General features: G+C 38.4%; 1 long non-coding RNA gene across 2 annotated transcripts in view; it reads right to left on the bottom strand.

Moving 5' to 3' along the window:
- Positions 1-1,982: 1,982 nt before the first annotated feature.
- Positions 1,983-26,822, bottom strand: part of LOC306994652 — a 60,945-nt gene continuing 36,105 nt past the window's right edge. The window contains exon 5 of one of the 2 annotated variants that reach the window (XR_013796712.1): positions 1,983-5,510. This is a non-coding gene — a long non-coding RNA (uncharacterized lncRNA). Of the gene's footprint in view, positions 5,511-13,292; positions 13,329-26,822 lie in introns of those variants that run through there. The other variant, XR_013796713.1, reaches the window with a different exon arrangement.

Below are 26,822 nucleotides of genomic sequence, written 5' to 3'. Positions count from 1 at the left end.
CAGTTTTCTTTTATCCCCAACCTTTACACATTTTTTTTTACTTTTACACATTACATTTAGCGTGTTAGCTATTTGATATTATTTAGTAAGATGCAGAAACATTTCTATCCTAACCATTACATATTTCATTTTTTTAAACCAGAAGTGTTTCAACAGTTTTATTAAACATCAGAATTTTGTATTTCATGAAGTGTGTGTGTATATGCATGTTTCAATATTGCGATATATGTGAAGGACGGCTTGCATGTATTTTCGTGTGTGTGTGTGTGTGAGCGAGACTTCTGTGGAGAGGTTGATGAGGAGGTGTCAGGTCTGTAGCTGTTGATCTCACACACATTGCAGTGGCATGTTAAAATGTTAAACTATTCAGACTAATGAAACACAGGCCTGAGCTAATGACCTTCCTCGGGGAGTAGACCTGTCCTTCTGGCTCTCTCTCTCTTTCTGTTTGTATCTGCATGTTTTAGTATCGTCACCATATATAGATACACTTGTTTTGAAGTCATAGCTGGCTGGCAGAGGTGTTTTCCTGTGGACAGTGGTGATCTCATTCTATGTGTGAGTGCGTTTCATCATTGGTTTCCATGCTGTATGTGAGAGTATGCAACCCCTGGCGCTCTGTATGTGTCTGTGTTTGTGTCTTTGCTTTAGTCAGTGACTCATTCACCCCAGGTTGGATCAAAGGGCTTTTAAATAGGCCACACTGACTATGAGGCAGAGTGAGTTACCCGGGGTTTACAGCACTATCAGCACCCAGACTATCTACACACATATGCACAGTGATCTACAGCAGTTGAGCACTATGAATAACAGTATTGTTCGCCGAAGAGAGCTACAGATTTTCACTACACATTTTTAAAAAAAGTCTTATATGAAATTAATCAAATATAATGTGAAAATATTTCTAAAATATTACGTCATATTTTATTAAGTTTCATTTTTTTTAATTACATGTGACCCTGGACCACAAAACCAGCCACATGGGTCAATTTTCTGAAATTGAGATTTATACATAATCTGGAAGCTGAATAAATAAGCTTTCCATTGATGTAGGGTTTGGTTCGAAAATCTGGAATCTGAGGGTGGACAAAAATTCAAACATTGAGAAAATCGCCTTTAAAGTTGTCCATTTATGTTTACGACTGTGGTGCATTCACTCACAAAAATAGATGTTTTATATAATTACGGTAGGAAATTTACTAAATATCTTCATGGAACATGATCTTTACTTAATAGCTTAATGATTTTTGGCATAAAAGAAAATTAGATAATTTTGACCCATACAATGTATTGTTGGCTATTGCCACAAATATACCTGTGCGACTTGTGATCCAGGGTCACATATATTTTGGAGCATGTTAAATCTGACAAAACTAATATCAAAGTACTTTATATAAGTAATCAAGAGTTGAATCCCCTGCATTTCCAGTCAGGACATCCCTTTTTACTGTAATGGTTATATACCAGATGGATTCCAGGCCGTTTGTACATGAACAATAGGCATGGTCAAGATCATGTTTATGTGTCTGGCAAAAGAGCCGTGTAAGTTAGTATGGTATTACAGGAGGAAGTGGCTATGACTAACACTGAGGTTTCCAGATCAAATACAAACAAAGAGTGTTAGTTTTCAACATTTGTAACCGCCATGGCGTCTTCTGGTAAGACTGAATGTGTCGCATATGTCGCTAAGAACAGCTGTTTTCAAACGTTTTGAGGCCACAGACCCCCAAATAAAAAACTGTGGCTGTCAATAGGATCAAATAATTATGATTAATCTCATGAAAAGTGAGATTAGTCTTAATCTTAGTCTTAGAAAATTCTTATTTTTTATTTACTGTATATGGTTTAACTACATATATTACAAATTAAGCAATATAATTTCATAATGCAAATTCTAGCTGAGGCCTTTAGTTTTGTTTTGATCTGAAACCCAGTCCTTGTAAAGCATATCTCTTTAAACTTGACATAAAACAGCCTCCCAGTTTACTGGGACCAGTCGTAATAACATGGCTAAATACTTCTCCTTCAGACCCTGCAGCCTGAGGGTGCCACATCACACTGAACTCTGACCTTATCAGGTGAGAAGGCGTAAGTGACTTGTAAAGCATGTAAATGAAGACCTGTGCCCTGTGAGGGGTTACATTAGCCCCTGAGGAGGGACAGAGAGGCGGGGGGAGAAGGAGAAAGCATCGGCTCACATGTGTACTGGAGTCCTGTTGCTTGATTGATACTGCTCTTTGCTGTGAGGCGAAGACGCACAGGAACGTAGAACTACTTTACAGGTCTGCTCAGAGAGAGATGATGAATCTACGAAAGCTTTTATTTTAAGAGTTTGAAGAATGGTTTGATAAAAAAGAAAAGAAAATCCCATCATTTTATTGCAGTTTCATCACGAGTTCTTACAGATTAAATTATGTTTAACAAAACAATGAAGGCAGATGGACAAACCATATGAATTAAATATCTATCAAATATTAAGCATAGGTCAATAAGAGTTTTTAATGGTTATTATCATCTGCAAGAGCAAACATGAGTTATTTTCATGCAGTCGCCATCTCTCCTCTGCTCTCCATTCTCTTGCCGTCAGTCTTCAGCGTCCCAGCAGGCACTGAATGATTTATTGACAGGGTAAACTCTATATGAATCAGACTTAATCTTTAGTTATACAGTTTACAATGTTTGAGTAACTAAACGGCATGTGTGTACACACAGTTTTCATCCAACTATTGGGCTGAAATCCGTAGGGAGCTGGGGTAAGCCGCATTGAAGGAAATCTCTCAGTGTCTTAATGCCGGATGAATTTAGAATTGCAGCAGTGTGTAAACTGCTCACGGTAGCAAGTGGACACCCATATAGGGGTAATAATAATAATAATAATAAAAAACAGACCAGGTTTTCCAACACTGGTTTTTGAAGGTATTCGTGTTTTCTAGCATGTTGCTTTAGAAGTATCAATTTTCCAAACAAAGCAGTTAACATTTTACTCCTTTTTTCCCAAAACATAAAATGTAATAGCCTACCCCTTCACCTACAACTACAGAATAACTGAGGTGTTAAGATAACATTTGAAATGGATGAATGAATACACACAGGAGATGACATTTTTTTTGTATTGTATTTTTTTTTTTAGGTTATCCCCCTGTACTTTGGCAGCATGCATGCATCTGTGAAGTGGCATTTTTCTGGCATGTTTAAGTGCAGCTATTGTAAAAATGGCTGGCTTCCTGTTGCTCTGCTGAGCAAGTGGTTGTATTCAGCCGTAAGGAAGGGGAATAGTTTAAATGCAGATGTTTTCACCCTAAACACACCCACGAGACACAAAGAGTGTGGGCAAGGCAGACAGAGAAACATGACAATTATTTGTCAACCAACACTTTCAACCAAAAAAATTCTAAATTGATTTATTTAAGGCCAGAAATGTAGACAGAATGGGTCTTCATAAAGAAATGTGTGTATTTTAAGATGTATGTTTGTACATATGCACTGTACTGTATGTACACGGTAAGAAAAATGTTTTAGATTTTTTCTTTTGTCAAATCAACTATTTTGACTTTCTGTTGATTAAACCAATCTCCTTCAATGTAGTAACTTTTTTTTAATTTTTTTAATGAACTTAAAATTTTAAGGTAATCAGGTTACTTTTTTAAGTTAAACCAACAATATTTTGTATGTATGTATGTACGTACGTATGGATGTATGTGTTGTGTGTATTCATTTATTTATTTTAAAGTGCCTTTTAAACAATTTTATGTGTTGTCTAATGTTTTTCTTATTTACTTTGCATAATGACATCAATGAAATACAACAGTGGATTAAATTTGCTCCTGATATAACTCTTTAACAGTTCTGGAAAATGTACCATATGTTGCATTTCTGTGCAGTCTTCAGCAGAACGTGCTGTATCTGCATTTACACTTGGCTAGGGTCGGCTGCTTCATTGACAATGAACATGAAGGAGTTTTGGAAACAGCATCAGGGAGTTTTTGCAATATTGCTGTAACTCAGAAGCATAAAACTTGTGAATAAGAGACAATATTTTAAGATTGTAAACTATATGATTTAGGACTGCCTTTTCTACTGTTATTGAAATTGTCTGTTATTTTATGAGGATGGTTTTGCTTGTTAACATTACAGTGAGTTTATTGTGCATTAAATTATTCCTGATGTAAAAATGTATTAAGTGTTATATTTATAGCTGAAGTGGAATTACAGTGTACTTGTGTACTTCTTACAACCCCTACTATTCATCCAGCACAAATTGAGGAGATATACACACAAAGAGTAAATTAGAAACATTATCAGTCATTTTGCTTTGGGAGATTCTCGAATATGAACATGCAGTTGTAATCTCCATAACTTTCCTAAAAAGTACACAACATATTCCCTCCTCCTGGTTACAATTAATTCCATCTTTTTAGAATCTGTGCAACAATTAGCCCTTGGGTTTAATTTTTGTTGTGTTTGAGATGTCCTGTGATTACCGATTCCTTTTCAGACCTTTTAATATGATGTAATTGCTTCCATAGAGAGTTTGGGGGCAGAAGTGAGAGAAGCAAAGGGTTTTTATCAAAAAAGTATGTCACGACTTAAGAAGTGACCTTGTCTAATAACTAATGTAGTCAGTCTCTGTTGGTTTACATTTTTAAATGATCCCAATGGACACTGAAACAGCAGTTAGCTATCGGCTTCAAGTCAATTAAAATATAAAATAAAGTTAAAAATGATGTAATGAATAACTTCATTTCAATTGCATAATTTGCACATGAATGTATGGGATGAATTTGATGCAGAGGAAGCGCTCATGACCTCACTCCTTTGGTATGCAGCATCGGTCTTTGTGCTTTTTTTATTCTTCACATCCCACCATTACCTCTCCTCTTAGTTACCCCCTCTGCTTTCATCCCGCCGCTCACCCTCCTTGGTCAGCTCTCTTTTGTCCTCACCCTCCCCTCCATTTTGTCAAGTGGTCATCAAGGGGTCAGTTGGGGTGACGTGAGGCTGTAAAATGGCCCGAACCGTGCTGACCATAGAAAGAGAAGAGTTTAATCTCAGTGGTGCTGACCTCTGACTGCTGAGTCTGAGTTAATGTCAGTGCTGAGCCTCCAGCCCCGAGCTGCCAATACCACCATGATTATGACCAATCTGCCCCTCCTAATGCAATTATCTGATCAATCTCCCATTTTACTGAATAAATAACGAGGGAGAGATGGACAGAGGGATGAGAAATGAGGGCGAAAGAAAGAGAGAGCTCTGCAGCGGCACGATTCTGAAGAACAAGAATTTTAAAGATGTGTGGGACACATATTTGACAACTGATGTATTCAGCAATAACGCTAATATAAAAGGTGGTAATGCTAATGTAAACCAGCTCAGTAAAGCTTCTCAGACATGTGACACAGTGTCCCAAACACCCACATTCACTGATACCAGGACTTGACGGAAACCTCTTCTATTCGCTTTTGAAGCCTTCTGGATATTTTCATTCCGCCCAGCCTTTGGTTAGTTTGGACCTAGAAAAGAAAAGGCAAATTAGCAGATAAGGATAAAGAGATATTGCTTTTCAAAGAGGAAAGAGAAAGAAAAAGAGACTTGTTTTCGAGAGAGAGGTTTGTGTAATTCATATCTTAGCTTTTGATGCTAATCGGGCGATTATCGTTGAGGGCTAGGGTTCAGTCTCTCACACTGGGCTTCACCTTACTTTGCTGAACCCTATAAATCTCTCTCACATGTAAGTTACACTCACAAGAGGACATGACGAACACAGCGGAGGGAGAGCGAGAACAGCATTTTTGAGTGACGTAACCAGACTGCGTTCTTCGGCGAGAATCCGAGAGCGCGTGATGCCTGAGCCTTACACGATATTCAGCCGAGCTCAACCGACAAGGAAGTGACACGACAGTCCCTCGTCATTTATTTACCTGTGGCTTTTTGTAGCTCGCTTCACTGTGTGCACCTGACACCCGACTCCCCTCTCCTTTTCTTACTGTTCTCCTCGGTTCCTCCAGGCTTACCTTACCTCTTTCTCTCTTTCTCTCATCATCTAACTTTAATCAAGTAAATGGATGCATTTAAATGCTACTAATTTCAGCTCGGGTAATTGCAATCCATTAATTAAATTTGATCAAAAACGGCGTTGTAAGTGATTGGAAATGTCCAAAGTCAGAGTGATTAAATCTTTTCCGTGCTTCGGAGGGAAGATATTGCCCTCTAGTTTTACAAACCTTCTGTACAGGCAGAAACGCAGGCATTGTTTGGGCTATCATCCGTAGAGGCGGTAAGCTAAAACGGCTGGGTTTTTTTCTCTCAGAAGGGTCTATAAATGGTAGTTGAGTGTGGTAGGTGGCCAGCTGTGGACAGTAACAGTGCACTCTGAGTACGATAACATCTGGAGATCAGGTTAGTATAGAAGGACTGTTAAAGAGAGAGTCAACACGATGAGAGAGAGATGCCAGGATGAGGTAGTGCTTAAGAGCAGCAACAGGTGGCCGCTGGCAAGAGACGTTACGTGTGTGTGTGTGTGTGTGTGTGTGTGTGTTGAATGAATCACAAGTGTGTATGTGACCCTCTTTTCATCTGTTGTCCTTCCACGGATAATGGGAATCCCTACTTTAGATGCATCTATTGTGGACAGTATGGAATATTGCAGTATTTCTTATTGATTTATCCGTGTTATTTTTTGTCCTTTTTAAAAAAAAAATCACGTGACCTCGTAACCTTTAATCAAAATACCCTTTTCTTTCCTCTTGCAGTAACATCACTTCTCTGATGACGTTTACAGGCGCGAGGGCGAGACAACCTGTCCACTCACATGAGATCACAGCAATAGCAAACTATGTTTTCTTATTCGCGAAGCCTAGGCTAGTTTGTTTGTCTGGCTGGTCTGATGGCTGTTTTTAAAAGGGGTTTGGGCACTTTCAGGCTGTGAGACCAGGTAAAAGGTAAACCAGCTAGGCTAGTTTAAGTATTTTGTTCATCAGGGATATACATTTTTGTTTACTTTGAGTTTTTAACTGAAGTAACTCAATGTGAGATTGGTTGTAGTCATCCTGAACTGAAGGGTCTTATCTTACGCGTCTGTGGTTTCTAAGGATGGACTGTTTGAGCTGGCGTGGAAACACAGGTCTTTCCATTGATAGTGTTGAAGTCTGGTTGCTCAGTGAGTCTCACTGTTTCCACCGTCTTTATCAGAGCAATGACAGAACACAGGACTGAAATTCAGACTTTCTCAGGACCACACACACACACACACACACACACACACACACACACACACACACACACACACACACACACACACACACACACACACACACACACACACACACACACACACACACACACACACACACACACACACACACACACACACACACAAAGACACATGTGTAGACTCTGACGTGAACACACACACTCACAGATAACAGGCTCGTAAATTGCTGCTGTTCTGCAAGATTGTGTGTGTTTGTGTGTGTGAGAGCGAGTAATGTCTGTAAGCTCAAGCATCTTCTAATCCTTCTAAATATATTTTTGTTTTATTGTTATGGGTGATTAAAACAGGTATGGTAAGAAATGCACGAGTTGACTGTGTATCAGTGAGATGGAAATAGTAGCACATGACAGGACTTTGATATTTTAAATTGAGGAACAAACTTTAGAGGATGAATTTATTAAACCGATTGCAAGTAGGCCACAAATGCAAACAGAGTGGCTTTCCGGCATGACAAAAAAGCATTCCGCTTGGAGGAACAACCGGTGGCTGCAACCAAGCAGCAGGGATGAGAGGAGAATGTAAAATGAAAGCAGCTGTATGCTGAGACTGAAACTTTCAGAGAAGAGGGCAGGAGAGAGGGTTGCATTTTCATGAATGAAAAGAGAAAAAGAAAAGCAGGGAGAAATAAAGGGGTGTAAATGCATGTACACTACTGTTGGTAAGATGTTTTTAAATGTTTCTGAAAGAATTCTCATATGCTCACCAGGGCTGCATTTATTTGATAACAATACAGTAGTAGTATTGTGAAATATTATAAAAATTTAAAATAGCTTTTTTTATTTGAATGTATTTTAAAATGTAATTTATTCCTGTGATGGAAAAGCTGAATTTTCAGTCAGCAGCCATTAATACATTTGGTAACACTTTACAATACGGGTGCACTAATATGCATTAATTCATGCTTAATTAATGCACAGATAATCTTGAGTTAATGTATGACTTATGAAGTCATGTGCCTCAAGAAGTAGTCATAACATGATGATTTATTTGCAAATCATTAGCTAATGATTCATTAAAACAGACGGACGGAAGTTGAGATACATGGCTTCGCCCATTGTGATAATTAACACATTAACTTACACTGTTAGTTTAAACTATGTATAGGGAATTAATCCATGATAACACATTTATTAACAGTAATTCATATAATAATCTATTCACTTATACTTAATCTATTAACCAGATAGACACGTTATTAGTTACTGATGCGGTAATCATTAATGAGTGGGTTAGTTCTTCATGACTCATAAGTCATACACTAACTCAACATTATCTGTGCATTAGTTAAGCATGAATTAATGCATATTGGTACACATGTATTGTAAAAACAATGTCACCATACATTTCTTATCACTTGTGTTTACAATTAGAATAAAAAAGAAATATGTTGAACAAATGTTTTTTGAGCATAATACATTGTGAGTATCTTTGATTTTTAAAGTGGATATATTTTTTTGTTCGTAAATAAACCCCTTTTCTAGTTATGTCATAGTTAACCGGCGTTTCTTCATATTCTTTTATTGACACTGGCAACATTTGTGAATCATTCTTAACACGCACTGAAAGGTGATGCTTGATAATAGGAAGTTGTGTACTCGTCCTCGTTACACATTCTCTTACTCTCTCTCTCTCTCTCTCTCTCTCTCTCTCTCTCTCATAATTAGCATGTTAGAAGAGGCTGGAACATATGTCAAGGTGAAGTGAGTATCAGGTGCTTGTCTGCGTCCTATATGTCACCTCTAGCACATGTGCAGAATGTGTGTTAAAACATTTAACTTTTTCGCAGAGTTCAGCTATTGTCCTGTTTTTTAAAGATTGTCCTCTTCCAAAGCTTTTTTAAAATAATAATTGAGATGTGTACACAATCTGTTCAAGGTGTTCTGTTTATTTGGTTATAACACTTTACATTATTAATATTAATTGTGTAAATGATTTTCAAAAATACATTAGATTGCTTGGCACTTGCATTTTAAAATGCTTAAAACAAATGTCCTTTTCAACATCCTTATTTGTCATTGTAAATACATAAAATAAATATCATTACATAAAATAATAAAAAAGCCAATTGAATATTCAGTTTGACCTCCTGAGGTGGAGATATTGTCTGAAGATTAATTAGTCCTAATTAAAATCCATACATGGAACAGTTATCAGTTAAAAGCCCAAAACATTAATTTCCTTTACTTCTCTAAAATATCGAAGCCCAATGTTCTTTATTTTGTTGTGTCAATGTTTTGTTTAGCTGGAAATATATCAACAGTTAAGAGAAGACCTTGACTTCTCCTACACTGGGTCATGATTCTGCCATCATGGTTTGATGCCTCTTGCTATCTTCACGCAGCAACAGACTCTCTCCGCTACCGTATCCAGGACACGTCCAGAGTGATGTAATATCAGTCAGCACGGTAACGGACACGGGTAGAACAGCGGATGGGCGATCTAGTGACTCTTAATTATGCAGCCCTCTCTTTTGGACCGAGCTGTGGAATGGACCATTAAGCAGGACACAACACACAGGCCATGGGTCAGAACAGTAGTTGCAGAGGGGACGTGACCTCTGAGTGTTCAGCTGAGATAAAATAACAGCCATGCTGGGATAAAGCAGTTTGATTTTAAGTTGGCCAATCTATAATCAGACTAACAATTCAATATGGAATTACTATAAAAGCAGGTTTTAAATGCATTGCTTTTACTCTGGCTCAGATACATGATACTCATTATTTTGTCTTGTCTATTAAATATTAAAATATATATTTTTAATAAAAATCCACTTTGATATTTTTTTATAACTCATGAAAAAAAAATATTGGAATTAAAACCTTAAGTAGCTTGGCACAATCTTTAATTATAATTTCTTATTAATATTTTGGGGGGAAAATGTCCTCCAAAACAAACTTAAGTGATCCAACCTGCATGCAAAAAAACAAAACAAAAAACATAAACCAGGGAATTATATAGAGAGGACCCTGTAGATCCTTGTGATTATGTCGAGGTCAATAATATCCTTTTTATGATAACGCAAGGTTAGTTCAGGTTTGTCATGACGTGTAAAAAAGAAATGTCAATTAAATTGAATTATTTATGATGCGTGTTCTAAATACTTACCGTTACAATATATTTTTAACTTTCTTTAAACCAATGATTGTTGATTTTTTTGGGCAAAGAGTACATTTCTTAGAACTAGATATTTTTTTAATAACCATTTTCTTTATTGTGGACAGTCTTTTTTGCCATTGACCCCTGTAGCAGCAGTTTGTCACCTGGGAGATATTGTACATGTTATGCTGTTGTTTAAATATGATGGGTTGTGCTCAACAGGCACTGTGGGAGAGCTTCGGGCCCTCTGTCATGTTTGACACGGCCCACAACATTGATGTAACTAGCATAATCCAGCATGAGAAATCACACGCGCTGTGTGTAAGATCAGTGTGTGTATGTGTGTGTGATAGCCCCTTTGAGATCCAGAGTGTTTTCATGGATGAAGCTCTGTTCGCTGTGAGTGTGTGACAGGGGGCCATCAGTGAGTATGACGGGCAGTGTAAGATATGAGCTGTGACAAGCGTGGCCGTCACGGGTTATGACTGCTGGAGGGGGCAACACAGTGTTTAAGGAAGAAAGAGAGTGTGAGTGTGAGAGAGCATCCGGCACACGTGGCGGACTCGTGCTACATTATCCGGCTGATTGAGTTATGACAGCTGTGTTCCGCACAGGGAATCGCTCCCTCTCTCTCTCTTACACACACACACACACACACACACACACACACACACACACACACACACACACACACACACACACACACACACACACACACACACACACACACACACACACACACACACACACACACACACACACACACACACACACACAGCTGATGATGATGAAGAGATCACTTTAAACAACAATCTCCATAATATTTCATGCTCAGTAAGCACCCGGAGGCTGCCGGCTCACTTCTCCATCAATTGATTTGATTCACTGTCGGGTTCCTGTGCATACACACACCTATGCCTAGCACTCAGCCCTGAAGATAAATGGCAGGTTAAATGAAAATAATATGTATGTCCATAGGAAATGGGAGTGTGTGTTTGTGTGTGTTTGGAGAAAATGGGTAGTGGGAGGTTATTCTGTATCAGACTAAAACATCACAGGAAGCATTGAGATGAATTATAACTGTCAGATCCCTTCACACTACCCCACCCTTTTATTCTTTCATTCATCAAAGTGTGAAAAATATTGTGATGCGATAAAGACTCGTAGAGCTCTGTGTTTTGTTTAAACAAGCATTCAGTTCAATTAGCAAGATCACATATGATGTGTTCTGATGATTCCTTCAATTTTACTGTAATTTAACTGAATTAGAGAACTGTTATAAATTCATCCCACAAACAAATTCTAATCACTTTGAGCTTTATTCTGTTCCATTCTATTTATATTCTATTTTAAATATGTACATTTAATTTAATTTTGTTACATTATTTTGTTTTTCTTTTTAATCTACTCTTTAATCTACTTTTAATTATTTTATTTTCCCATTATTATTTTGTTGCAATGTTCTAGTCTATGTCTCTTAAACTTGACCTAAAATTATGTTTTGTTCTGTTATTTCCAGCAATTGTCTTGCACATTAAAAAGTCTTAGGTAAAAAAAAAAAAAAAAGTTGACACAAAGGCTAGCTTGCACGGCAGCTTCAGGATTCAGAGAAGAAGATGAACAAAAATGTGGATGAAGGAATGCAATGGATGTGTCAAGACATGGCTGAGGACAAAATCATTTCCTTGTGGGGACATTTTTGGTCCCCATGAGGAAAACAGCTTATAAATCATACTACGCACAGTTTTTTGATAATGTAAAAATGCAGAAAGTTTTGTGTGATGGGTAGGTTTAGGGTTAGTGTAAGGGGATAGAATATACAGTTTGTACAGTATAAAAATAATTATGTCTATATGAAAAGTCCCCATAAAACATGAAATAAACATGTTTATTTGTGTGAAATAAATGTATATCTGAGTGCATATATTTACCTTTGTCTCTGTTCAACAACGAAAATAGAACCACTTCCACTATACACAGTAGGGCTGAACGATATTCGATTTTAACATCGACATCGCGATGTGCGAGTGAGCGATAGTCACATCGTCGGAACATGCGATGTGAAGGGTAGTAGCACAGTAGCACCAGCGGGAGATATTACGCGCTTCATGAGGCACGCGCGCGGTCTCTTGCTCTCTCTCCCTCTCTGCCTCTCTGCCGTGCACGCGCTGCGCGGTTTGGAGCACGTCTCGCGGGCGCGCTCGCTCTAGATTCCGGAGATTTTAACTAATTCGCGGGCCATCAGTGAGCCGCTATCAATATGCGGGAAAGTCCCGGAACTTCCGGTAGACTTGGGAGGTCTGTATCTATAATAATATCGGCATTAGAATTATAGATTTTTCATTAGGCTATTTTTTTGGTGCTCCCTCAGCTCTTGATGCGCGTGGTGGGAGTGGTGACGCTGACAGAGGCGGTAAAGCTGCTGTTTAAATGTGTTCGGCTTTTCTGTTTACAGAAACATGTTCTCTAATCTGATTAGAAGATTTAATACAAAATATATTAAAGCTTTATATCATTTTGTTTATTTCATATGATTATGGTGACCAACACCAACACTGTTTTACTTTGGCTAAGAAAAGTTGACTTAAAAGATTGTGAACCAAAATGCTTAAGTTGTTTTATAAAAAATATATTTATTTTAAGTTATATTGTTGTAAACCAATCAGGGGGTTGGTGTAAAGCTGCTGTTTTATTTAAAAATGTGTTCTGCTTTGTGTTTACAGAAATGTTCTAATTTTGGAATAAAATATTAAGTGACCTTTTTGTCACTTGTAATGAAGCTTGCTTATTAGTAAAATTATTAATATCATGGAATGGTAATTATTGTCTTTAGACTGGAGTTATGGCTCTCAATATCGCAATATATATCGTTGGGGAAAAAAATATCGCAATGTAATTTTTTTCCAATATCGTGCAGCCCTAATACACAGTGTACTAATGAGTCCACTGGAGACTTCCTCTACTGGAAAGGGGAGAGAGAGAGAGATAGAGAGAGAGAGACAGATAGGGAAAGAGTGAGAGAGGATAGGACTGTGGTAGATTAAGTATCTCTTAAAGAGATCTACTTTCAGACTCAGTTATAAAACCAGTAGTGTGTATTAATTAAGCCTAATGTAGGAATGGGTTATTGGAACTCTCTCCTGAACACACGCTCATTATGCGTTTTCACAGACATCAACATACTTCCATATAACACTCATGTCTGCATACAAATACAGACATGTCACTCTTAAACGCATAATTAGTTGCACAGCTGAAACACAACATGCTGCTTTAATCATAATATTAAGTAATAGCAGGTCTGTGTAGCAGTGTTCTGGTTGTTTGGAGGAGAGCTGGTTTCAGGCAGCCCTCGAGCTAAGCTCTGCTTTGATGTCCGGGAACATGTTTCCTGGTGCGAGACTGCGATCATATTAACCGCCCCTTTCTCTCATCACTCTTTGCTGGGTCATCACTGCTGCTTCCTATAGTTTCTGCCAAAATACCATAGTTACTGTAGTTGCAACAATAACAAAATAATACAAAATAAAACTGTACAATAATAAAACTGTATCAAGGTTAATTTACATTTAATAAACTATTAAAAAGAAAGAAAATGTCTGATATAAAAAGAAGAGAAGTTCCCATTTAAACGAGATCCTATATTAATAAAAAAAAAAAATCTGTGGTAATATTTATCTGTAACAACCATTCTGCATCATTGTACATTTTTGTCAAAAAATTTATGTATATATGCTTTACTATAAGTTGGTTTCTTCTGTCATTGTGTGCATTTTGTGTAGTTTTAAGCATGTATGCATGCTTGATTAACTAGTATGGCACACAAAATCTATATTAGAGAACATATCAGAAATTGGAGAAAAGGTGAAAGCAACACTGTGGTGTTCACGTATTTTAAAGTAAGTGTGGGGAGAGAGGAGAGAGAGAGCTGGCAGGGGTGCACAACTGTCCTGGCATTCACCATTTAACTGAATTGTTAAAGGCATGGGTAGTTTGCCAATGTTGTGTCAAGGTTGTGCCAACATTTGTATCAGATGTAGGCCAACTGTGCCACTTATGGGTGGTTTCTGATGTCCGCTTCCAATCAGAGATCAAGAGGGCCAAATGGAATAAAACAGCTGTAATTAGCATCTCTGTTAAATGTTGGCTGTGTTGGTTCTGCTACAGGGCCACAGAGCATATACCCTCATTCTATAAAAACAGATTTCATCCCTATATCTAACAACATATACTGTAGCCTAAAACCAATGAAGCATAACAATCAAACCTTGACTTTAGTCTTAGTGGTTGACCTTTAAAAAGTTATTTATACATATGTTTGAGAGATAATTTTGAGCATTATATATATATATATATAAATGTGTTTATAAACGTGTAACCATTTTATTGTGCAGTTCTTTCACCATTTTGTAAATGTAAATGTGTTAATGGTAATCTTTGATTTCTTCTGAGGCTGTCACTGTTGGACCTATTGATTCCCACCATGAGTCAACAGACATGCCACAGATGAGCCTTTCTCCCTCTCTCTTATTCTGTCTCTCTCGCTTCTTCATGCTTATTATACCAATTATCGGTAACAGAGAAACGTTTCACTTTTTTGACTCCCTGCTGTGTGATTTGAGCAGATCAATATCTCTGATCAGAGTTGCCTCTGCAGCATTCTTTATAGGGTCCAATCACATCTTGTAAAGAGGTTTGTCCATCAGATGTGTGAATCTAATCTGTACCAAATATCACACACTAATGTGTTTTATGCTATGGCAATCAGCAAAGGTGGTAGTATATTTGCATGAATGGCACTGATGTCTTTTTATAAACCGCATTCGCCTCCGTAAACGTTACAGTGTGAGAGATGAGACCACCAAGAGCACAATAAGCCGCTGTCTGCCGCACATGTCTCACTCTCAGTGTGCCTCGGCATTGTCTAATTACACGCCACAATCACTGGAACTCATGGCCGTGTCTGACCTTAATACTATAGACATACAATCTACAGGCCAAAAGTAGATTAAGCGCTCTGACTCCTCCAAAAATGTACCCCGTTTTGAGCGAGACGGCATCGGACAACGTCCGCGTGACCCGAACATCCAGCTGAGACTGATCTCCGCATTCAGGCTCCGTTGTTTTCCCTGGTAATTTGATTGACAGGTTGTTTATCATGCAGCTGGGGCTGACACTTTCAGAGCTGGAGGGTGCACATGTGTTTGTGCGTTGCGTTGGGGGGAATATCCAATCTGTCTAACTCTCCCCCCTCAACAGCAGCTGACCCCTCTGGGTCGTCACGACTTAAGTAAGAGTGAAGTTGCTTAAACAGAAGAGCTCTGGTCAGAGGGGCCTGGCCCGAACCCACAGCTGCACCGATCTCCTCTCACGCTCAGGCCTGTCTGTGATCCTTTAAGAATCCATACATATTGATTCAGACTGATAATAAACAATTTGATTAGCCTTCTTCTATAGGCTGTCAGTCCAATCACTCTCAGCGAACCATCCGAGTGGAAGAGGAGGGGAGGGGAAGGAGGGAGATAGAGAGATAGAAAGTGAGCGAGAGAAAGCGGCGTAAAGCTGAAAAGGACGGATGGAAGGTACGCGGCCCAGGGGCAAGAAGAAGGGAGGGCAGAAAAAGGGATCCTGGTGTGATTAGGCGTCAGCGTTTGCTGAATTGGACAGGACAGCTGAGCTGCCTGGTTATTAACTCCCTCAGAAAATTCTCAGGCTCTCGCGAGCGCGCCTGAATACTGCCATCTGGATCGATAAGCAATCTCCGCTGTGTACTGAGCAACTGCACCTTTCATTTGTCTCAGGCGGTCCCACTCTCTTACTCTTGCCCCCTCGCCATTGAACAGGTGTATTGTCCAGTCAAGAGAGAGGGAGAAAGAAACTTCTTCTCCGCTCTTCCCAATTCTGTTTCTCTCTGGCCATCACTCAGATTTGGTCTTTCTTCTTTCCTCACTAACTCTTCTGCAGTCTCTAGCTAGGGACTCTATCACCACTAACATAATGACCCTGGGGGAGAAAAGGTGAAGCCATCACTCCCCAGCACAGGCGAGCATTCGGAGGGGACGCTAGGCTTTCGCTCGGAGGGGGATGGGTTTAATGTTTGATGCTTGACAGCGGAGCAGATGTCATGACCAGGGCTCCACCACAGCCCAGAAAGGACAAGCATTTGGCAGACACTAGAGAGGGGAAAAAATTAGAAAATGGGAATTGGACATGTTTCGCTAAACACAGAGGATGCCTTTAATAGGATGATCTAGCGAACACACCTGTGTACGCACCATATCGCTCGGCAGTGTGTGGGTTTAATAGACCCTTAAACACTCATTTGCGTTTGCAAAATGGGATCCGTGCTTGGGTTGAAGCATCCGCACATAATGGCAATGTTGTACAGTTTTAGCTAATGTTTTGGCCGCAGCGGGAGGGAAAGAGTGTAAATGTGTGTGCTAGCTTAACGCTGCGAATGGCCTGTGTGTGTGTGTGTGTGTACTAAAAAGATGAATGTCCATACTGATTGTGTGCGCGGATTGAGCAGGCCTTGGGCTGATCACTTTGAGTGATTCTGCAGGCCATTGATTGGGTGGATGGATCTATTGATGAGCCAGGCAGCTGATGGGGAAGATGGGATGAACATTACCCGTCCTCTCACACCACATACATTTACTTTACTAGGATTCAGAGGATCCGAACACAAATGCACATATAAACTGCATGAGGAAAATTATAGAATGTATATAAGGCCCCCAATAACTCACCATAAGCCTTATCTAAAACACCTGTATAGAGAAATAGTACAATAATGCTGAGATATTTAGTGCATTGTTTACAATAAGTGACATATTTTTGCAATAATGTCATTGTGTGTCCTTGGCTAAAGCTATTATTGACCAGCACTAGATATTTTATTCTTATTTTGATGTACACAGCATCGCTGTTATATTTGATAAATATTTAATAAATCAGTGCTATTGGTCATTCTTTTTACTTTTGTCTGTTGGATTCACACGTATTATGCGAGAGCTACATTTTGTGACCTAAAGCAAGTTACGCTGCATTTAAGGAAACGCATATTCTCGTAGTCTCATTTTCACAGTAGCCTGTTTGAGCAACAGGAATGCTGCTTTCAAAAGTAAGTCACAACAGGAAAATGATAAATGTGGAGGCACAACACACACGCACAGTACACCCCTCACTAGGGTTGTACTTGTCATACGCAAACAATATACACTAATAGACACAATACAAACAGCACTCTAATGTCACCAGACAAAATAGGAAGAGCAAATCATGAATACACTTTTAATCAGTGCAAAGCTGCAGCTGTGTGGGTGTTTGGAAACACAGATTATGGAATACGGCTCCAATTTTCCCACATAATGATGGATAATTCATTGTCCTGAGATATATTTAGAAGGAATGTCATAGCTGCTGTAATACTTAAAAATGGAATATGTGTACAGTAAATATAAATGCATGACAAACTAGACTTTTTAATAAAGGGATCTTTTTTACTTTAAAATACTTTTTCTGGACTACACTGGTTTCTTAAAACATAAAAAACTGGTCTTCCCCTACTATCAAACTAGGTTAATTTCCTGTTGATGTTTCACTGATGTAGACACTTTTCCCTAAGAGGCTTTTTTATCATGTCTTTGTCCACTCGTCTTTCAAGGTCATTTCCAACCTGGAATCTATAAACCTCTAAATGGGCAAAGTTATATGAATTCTTACTTTTTAATGAGCAAGTTAAAATATTTCCATCTCACACTCACCTATTTAAACCGATCCCGCAATCTACTGAGTGGCGAGGGTGAAATTACTGTGCAATTACTGCTTTCTCTTTCTGTCTTTCCCACAGTCAATCGCACTCTGGGATGTGACATGCCTGTCTGTCGTCTCTCTCTTTGAAATGCAGAATGATTCCGACTGCTTGATATTGTTGGTGTCTGTCATTACTAAGCTTTTAGATGATGCAATTGTGAAGGCTGAGAAGTGATCCATGATCCGAAGATCCCACAGTCCGTCTCTCCGTTCTGCCATCAATAAAAAGCTCTGATTCACTGTCACTGGATATGTCTTCATAAAGCCCAAGGCTCAGTAGGCTCAGTAAACAAATACAATGTTTGGGAGCATGACAGTGATGGTAATATGTGGCTAGGTGAGCTGCCTCCTGGAGTTGGTCACCTTTCACCACCTGTCATCCGCACCTCATATCAAACACACACAACCACTCGCGTATGTTTTACTTGCTGAAGCATCTCAGAGGTGCTAACATGCCCTAACCCTGCTAACTTCTCAGGAAGATGCATCTGACGCACTTTAGATTCCCCTCCAGACATGTCTCACTCTCTGGGGCATTGATATAAATGAGATGGGATTGCATGCTGTTTGTCTGAATCTTCTTTCTACCTGTTTGTGATCTATAATTAGTGTCCATGACACCTGCTGCCAATGGGTAAAAGTGCAAGGCAAAGTTTTAAAGCTTGTAGAGCAAAAAAAAAGACCTCCACTCAAACATCACTTATCAAACAGCCCATCCTTTAAAAAAATTATTGTGTTCTTAACTACAGAGTCTTGCTTCCGAAGATTTTTGGTTACATTACATAAAACAAACAGTATAATGATAATGTGCCGTATTTAAGCACTTGCATTTAAGCACGCAGCAGAGATGCCATAGATTATGCTCTCTCGGCTGCTTCTTGAGAAAGTGCATATGTAGGCATCATACAAATTAGAATTCATTTGATGACTTATGGATTTAAATTTGCAACAAATTTGATTGAGGATGATTCACCGGCTTGGAACCGGATCCATCCAGCCTTCTGCCCACTGTGTCCCTTGATTGATTTTTAAGTTAGCGGGAAGCAATCGGTAAGCACCACCCAATCAAGGTCTACGAACATAGCGCAGATTAGACAATTTGTGGTAATCAATGAAAATATTCCATGATTTGCTAGCACTCAATCGGCACCGTAAATCAAGACCGTAATGCCTGAGTTAGTTAGCGATAAAACAAGAGCCCCTGACAGGACAAACTATAATGGATGAATTAGAAGGGCAGGTCAGGAAGTGGGGGGTGTAATAAGGCTGATATACAGGTTTCATACCCACCAGAATCCTGCGCCCGCACAAGAGCTGTCAACTGCTAATGGGTTAGCAAAAGTACTGGTGTTTATCATCGGTCTTCCGTCCACATATTTATTCATTTATTTAGTACTCTGATGCAGAATCATCATTTTCAATGTTTAACATCCTGCCAACACACACACACACACACACACACACACACACACACACACACACACACACACACACACACACACACACACACTTTTCCATTAAGTACAGTATACATGTTACTGCAAGTGCCGTTTGCATCACATTTTAAGATGACAGATCTGGTACAACAATCTGCTGATAGAAGTGTCTACTAAAGTTCTGAGCCTCTTCTCTTCAATTGTAAAAATAGTTTAGCAAAAAATGAAAACGATTTCAACATTTACTGACCTTTACGTTATTTGTTTATTTATTTCTTTATTCAAAAAAAAAAAGGTCTAGGATTTACTTGAAACAATTTTTCAATCCGAAATTGCTAGTAAATATAGCAAGTAATTATAAAGTAGCACATTGAGTTAAACGTTTCATTTTGATAAATATTTTCTTCCCATATTATCACAATCACTAATCATTTCTCATTTGAAAAACACAAATTTTCACTGAATGCAATTATTTTGATTTGTTTATAAAAACAAAATGTATTTGAACTAAAAAGCAGTTTTCTATCACTCAGCATGTGTGCAATGCTTTTACAAATGTTTATAATGTTACAATAATTGAGCTCTAACACTGAGCCCTCCAAACCCATAGGTCGACCTTGTCTTGACTCTTCGAAAAGGTAAAAGGAATCTCATTTGGTTTGGAAAAGACAAGGATACCTTAGACTCTTTCCCTCTTGCCCACCTGTCTTGTTCTTTTGATAAGTGCTGGGTCTTTGTTTTCTGTTGTAGTGGCTTGACTAGACTGATGCTCCAACAGCTGACCTCTACCAGAACATTTGATTCTATCATCCTCTACCCTGCTTGGGGGTCAGACTCCTTTATCAGAGGAATTACCTAAAGTGCCTGTTATTTCATCATCCTGCCCGCCAATACAGGCTATTCCTTTAATTTATAAACCCCCAAAACAACTGCAGTCTCCATATATCACCCTCTTCCTGCAAGAGGTAAAATATCACTCGCTCATCCGAGGCCAGGTGTAGAATCATTAACCTCTGTCGTAGTGAGAGCAAGGGGCTATTATGGGATGGAGGGGATGTCCATACAGAGAGAAAGAGAGAGGCTATTGTGACTTGAGCTGTCCTTTAATATACACTTCTCAGACAACGGCATGCATCGATACACTGACTTCCTGCTCCCATAGGCAGCTGCTGAACTCAGGAATGTGAACTGACGTGTATGACTTGCATTTGGTGCAATTCTATCCTTTGATGCGGGTATATCTAAGAAATAATTACTTTAAAGGAATATTCAGTTCGATATGTTAAATGGGTCATGAGTTGAGAAATCACATTTTCAAAAGTTCCATGCGTGCGGTACAGTTTTGCATGTGTGTGAGACAGAGCTGCTTTTATACAAAGTGAGACTTTGTTGTGTGCTTGTTTGTATGTGAGGTTAATCTAGCTGATTAACCTAAAATTAAACCGAAATCGCAATTAGTGGGATTATAAAATCACAAAGTTTTCACTAAATAACTATATGTGCAGCGTGTTTCACAGTGAAGTGCTGCAGATCAGAGCAGATCGATCGGTTCACAGTAAATGCTGCTCCATCACTGCAAAAGCAACACGCGCCAAACATCTTTCCAAATAATGAGAAGCGTTTACAAACCTATGGTCCAACATAAATATTTATGACATGTTTTTATTCCGAACTCACTTCTTAACATCAGTCAAATGTTTGAAAAAACGGTAACACTTTACAATAAGGTTCATTAGTTAACATTAGTTAACTTCATTAGATAACATTAACTAATAATGAACTGCACTTATACAGCATTTATTCATTTTTGTTAATGTTAATTTCAACATTTACTAATACTTTATTAAAATCTTGTTAACATGAGTTAATGCACTGTGAACTAACATGAACAAACAATGAACAGCTTTATTCATATTAACTAACATTAACACATATTAATAAATACTGTAACAAATGTATTGCTAATTGTTAGTTCATGTTAGTTAATACATTAATTGATGTTTACTAAATGAACCTTATTGTAAAGTGTTACCGAAAAAACTTAATATCACAATATGAGGCAGAAATTATATTATAGTATTCTGTACAGTGATAAATGTCGATTAGCATTGCATTATTCTTATGAAAATACCCAAGATGTCTAGAAGAAAACAGATAAACCATATTGTATTTTTATTGTCTTCATTTTTCAGTTAGTCAAAATATCATTATCTGCATTTTATTCTGCAACAGCAATATTAGCTGGATGCCTTTGTCCATATAAGGGATTTCCTGGAACGTCATAAGAGTCTCACTTGTGTACTTTCTGTGCTAGGGCTAGGAGTATTAATGAAACAGACATTAGTGTGTACTCACACATAGTATGTACTATATTGCTTCTCTCTAAAGAAATTTTAAGTAAACATACAAATCCATACATTTTCTCCAGTATAGAGAAGTGTACAGGAGTTTTTTTCTCTCAGTGGATGCATAAGATTTTCTGGCAAAATTAGGATATTACAATTGCAGATTTTAATTATAATAATTTCATGTTTAATAATAATAAAACTGTAGACCTTTCTAATAATTTAAATGAAAATAAGTCTGTATTTTCAAGAGCTCAACCAAAACGGATGGAGGTTGTTGTTGATATTGGGCTATATATAAAGAAAATTTACAGTGTTATTTTCCTGCAGGCTGCCATTTTTGGCAAATATAGAAAATGTTAGTCTGAAACCATTTATTGTTAAGGTTTGGATTTTGTCTGCCCTGTATGGAACTTGAATGTCCTTTGTCAGTCACATGCCTGTTTAAGTGATAAACTCCACTACTTGTGGTTATTTTGATAAGAGATGGAAACAGACGTTTTTACTTGTGCTACAAAATGTTAAACTTCTGTAGCAACAGTGCTATGTGCAAAAAAACAGAGAAAAGTTTACATACAGCCCTGAGATCTTTGTCCTATAAAAATATCAATAGTTTCAGACCTCAAAACTTCCTTTTTAGTCCAAAAACTGCTTTTCTTGAATCCAAGCAGCCAAAATAAATGATAGAGATGCTTCCGAAGATTACCAGATCACTGCATGTTTTGCAGTGCCAAGTTGTGGAAAAACAGTCTTTGCATTGAACTTTATTTTTAAAGAAGTACCAGAATGCAACAGCAAGACACTGTTTATTTGTTTGCTTCATTTTACTGCAAATTATTTTTTAAACAAGACAGTTTAACGCAGTATTTTAAGAGAGACATACAATAAAAGATAATGCAGTGGCGATACACACTATCTGGCAGTAATGTCACAAAACAACGTTTCTAATATACTCCATTCATTTTCACTATATGAAAATGATGAACGTTGATGAATATAAGAATGACAGTGCAACAACCGATTAATTCCTAATTCGATGACACAAAACACCACGTTATCCTTTGTCAACTATAACTGTGGTAACTCCAAGTACTTAAAGGAACACTCCACTTTTTTTGGAAATAGGCTCATTTTCCAACTCCCCTAGAGTTAAAAATTAACTATACTCTCATTCCTACGTAATAATCAAGGGACTGTGTTGCCGTACCAGCAGGCGCAATGATATCATTGCGCCTGCTGGTACGGCAGCACAGTTCCTTAATTATTACACAGGAATGAGAGTTCCTAGTCATATTGGCCTAGAAAATCGCAACTTTTCATTTTCTGTCGGTCTTAGTACATGATGTAACTACAGAAGAGTCAAGTTTTAAATAGGAATAGGAATAAATAGGAAAAGATGCTTTAGATAGATGCTAACGGTCTAATCAGATTCAATGATCTATGCTAAGCTATGCTAAAAGTGCTACCACCAGACCCGGAGATCGGCTGAATGGATTAGAAAACGGTAATACTCAACTGTTTAACTCTAGGGGAGTTGGAAAATGAACCTATATTTCCAAAAAAAGTGGAGTGTTCCTTTAAACTTTATTTGCCATAACAAAGACTTATAAAGCATATGTAATTCGCATAAATGTTTCACATTTGGCAAATGTTTTAACTATGTAACTATTGACTGTCAGTGCAGTCAAATCAATAATATTGTTGAATATTAAAGGGCACCTATTATGGAATTTTGAAATTTACCTTTCATGTAGTGTGTAACATAGATCTAAGTGAACAAAAACATCCTGCATAGTTTGAAATATGAAAGTGCACCGTATATAAAGTTATTGTCTTTCAAAAGTAAGAGTCGAATCTGAGTCATTTTTATGAATCGTTAGAAGACCGAAGCTTTTTCTCTGACTATATGACGTCAACTTGTCAAGTTATTTGAATACGATAACGCCCACTTATTGCGCTCCAAGGTCAGGGAAAACTAACGTGAAAACATCATGGCGACGAGACGCTGTGTTCTGAAGTGCGACTCAAAAGCCAACTTGTTTCATCTGCCCAAGGAGGAGCATTTGAAGACTAAGTGGCTACAATTCATATATACAACTATACCACAGAAGTATAGTCCGAGCCTTGTGCTTTGTTCGCGCCATTTTGAAGACGATTGCTTTACCAACTTAAATGCAATCAAACTTGGATTCGCGAGCCGGCTGATATTGAAGGAAGGTTCAGTTCCAAGTGTATTTGCAACAGCTTCCTCCTCCGTATCACAACCTGTAAGTGTTATTAATAATTGTTGCTTTTATGTTTTATGTAGCATGCTTAATTATTATTTTGTTTGTTGAGTAAGCACCGTTTAGCTTCTAGGTCTTCAATGACAATTGTATTGAGATATGTGAAGTGTTTGTCGTTGTTTTCGGAGTTGTCTAAAGAATAGAGTAATACCTCGTAGTAACGTAACTGCATTTTTTTTTTTTTTGTAAAAACGTTGTTTATGCATCGGGCTAATGCAAACAAAGACTGATTGTGCTTTTACAATATGAACTCTGGGCTATGCTCGCTAACATAACATTAAATTCTTTATCTTATTTTTAGTTTTTTTAATACAAACTACAAAGCAGTGGACTATAATCATTATTATAACACAATTTAATTGATAAAAGCATCATTGTACTCCGTGTTAAACAATAGGCTAAGTATTATCTCTGTAAACACTGCTGGGTCATCTGACCAATCAACGCAGATTAGCGTCGCGCAAAGGAGGGGTTTGGAAAAATGAGTCGTTGAACGAATCATTTGGGAGTCGGTGAGCAAATCAGGTAAAAATAGATGCATATTATATGAAAACAAAAGGGTTTTTTGTCATAGCATGCATGTAAAACTGTTGTTGGGGACTCCCAAAACAACATTAGGAACATTTTAAATGTCATAATAGGTGCCCTTTAAGTGTCCCAACTAAGCAAGCCAAAGGCAACAGCAAGGAACTTAATGGAGAAAACCTCGGGAGAAAACAGGCTCAGTCGGGGAGTCAGTTCTCCTCTGGCTAATAAACACACGGTGTGATTATGATTCAGGCTGCATCACAAGTCAGAAATCAGATTGTGGATCAGTAGTATTTAAATATTTCATCCAGATCCTTTTGCTTGAAGATTGGATTCATCACACCAGTTTGAAGACAAAGCTAGTCATAGGGTCTGTGCAGAGGAATTGTCTGGTTCTTGTGGTCTTTGCTGGGATCTGTGCAGATGGCCATCGTGACGACAAGGCCTTCACAGGGGATTGTCTAGTTGACAGGATCTCTGCTGGCCTTCAGGGCTTCGTTGTGGTCGTGTCTAGTAGGTCCACCATTTGATCTGAATATGGACTGGATACGGCTGACTACAGTGACCTCGGATAAACAGATAAACTTTTCCACCGTCAGGCCAAACGTCGTGCCGATCAGGGCCAGCCGATACGGATATGGTTTCCTTTTCCACTGTGGGGCTGATGTAATACAAATGTGTCAGTCGTACCCTGGTAACACAACAGTTTACTGCTGATATGAGATGTAAATAGCGACCACGTTATGGATGATCATCAAATATTTATTTACATTTTATTATTAATTTGTGTTTACGTCACTCAAATAGCGGCCTTAACCAGCTACAGAGAAACAGACCAAGATCGAAAGTGATCAATCCTAAGTGGCGACATCTGTAAACACATTCTAGCAGCATCGTTCAGCGCGGTAAGCGCGGTTAGAAGTCCGCTGAGAAATCCGGGCCGAGAACGGTTTGTAATCGTGCTGTGCCGAACCAGGCTCCAGTGGAAACACCTTGAACCGTTCCTTACTGTTATTAGAACACTTTCACCCGACGGTGGAAAAGCGGCTTAATATTCCGTTCTTCTTACAATGTAACAAGTACATCGGGTGTTATGGGAAGAGTTCCGGCTCCGGTTGACCTAATTTATGCAGCCTAACAATCCTTTAACAGATGTAAATTATAGAAATGTGAAGGGGATATGTGTATGCCAGGTTAAAGTGATGTGTTTTTAGTCTAGATTTAAACTGACAGAGTGTGTCTGCTTCCCGAACAAGGCTAGGAAGACTGTTCCAGAGTTTGGGTGCTAAATAGGAAAGGGATCTACTTGATTGTGATATTCATGGTATTATCAACTGGCCAGAATTTCGAGATCGCAATAGACGTGAAGGACTATAATGCGTTTAAGAGCTCGCTCAAGTACTGAGCTAAACCATTTAGTGATTTGTAAGTAATTAGCAAGATTTAAAAAATGTATGAGATGTACTGTATAATAGGGAGCCAATGCAGTGTTGACAGAACCGGGCTAATTTGGTCATACTTTCTGGTTCTAGTAAGAACTTTTTAAGTGCCTCCCTGTAAATCAAATATTTGTGATAGTCAACATGTGCTGTCAGTTGACCTTAACGCTTGCCATAGTATGTGAAAAGTTTACCAAAGGACAGTGTAACTATGAGAATCAGTCTCCTTAAAATCTGTTTCAATGCGTTGTAGTACCATTCTGCTTTAACAAGACCCCTGTGAGAATGCGCTTCAGCAATCTGTCTGTAGCTGTAGTATGTTGATGTTACAGTAAGGAATTGCCTGACTTTGCTTACCCTTGGAAAGCTTCTTTCTCCCTATGATCCAACATCTGAAGAGATGATAAAAACCCCCTGGTAGCCTCAGAGCAGCTGCCTGGCTTAACATTGTCAAAAAGCTTTTTTTACTCCCCCCATCGCTTCAACCTCTGGTGTGTATTTTATTGAGCCGTTCTCATCCCTCCCAACTGCATAAGCTGTGTTCAAAATGTATTTCCCTGCTCATTAAAACGGACAGGCATGCACACTACATACAGACACTTTCTTGT

The sequence above is a fragment of the Phoxinus phoxinus genome, assembly GCF_949152265.1.
Source record: "Phoxinus phoxinus genome assembly, chromosome: 2".
NCBI classification, from domain to species: Eukaryota; Metazoa; Chordata; class Actinopteri; order Cypriniformes; family Leuciscidae; genus Phoxinus; species Phoxinus phoxinus.
This window is presented reverse-complemented; position numbering and strand designations above follow the sequence as displayed.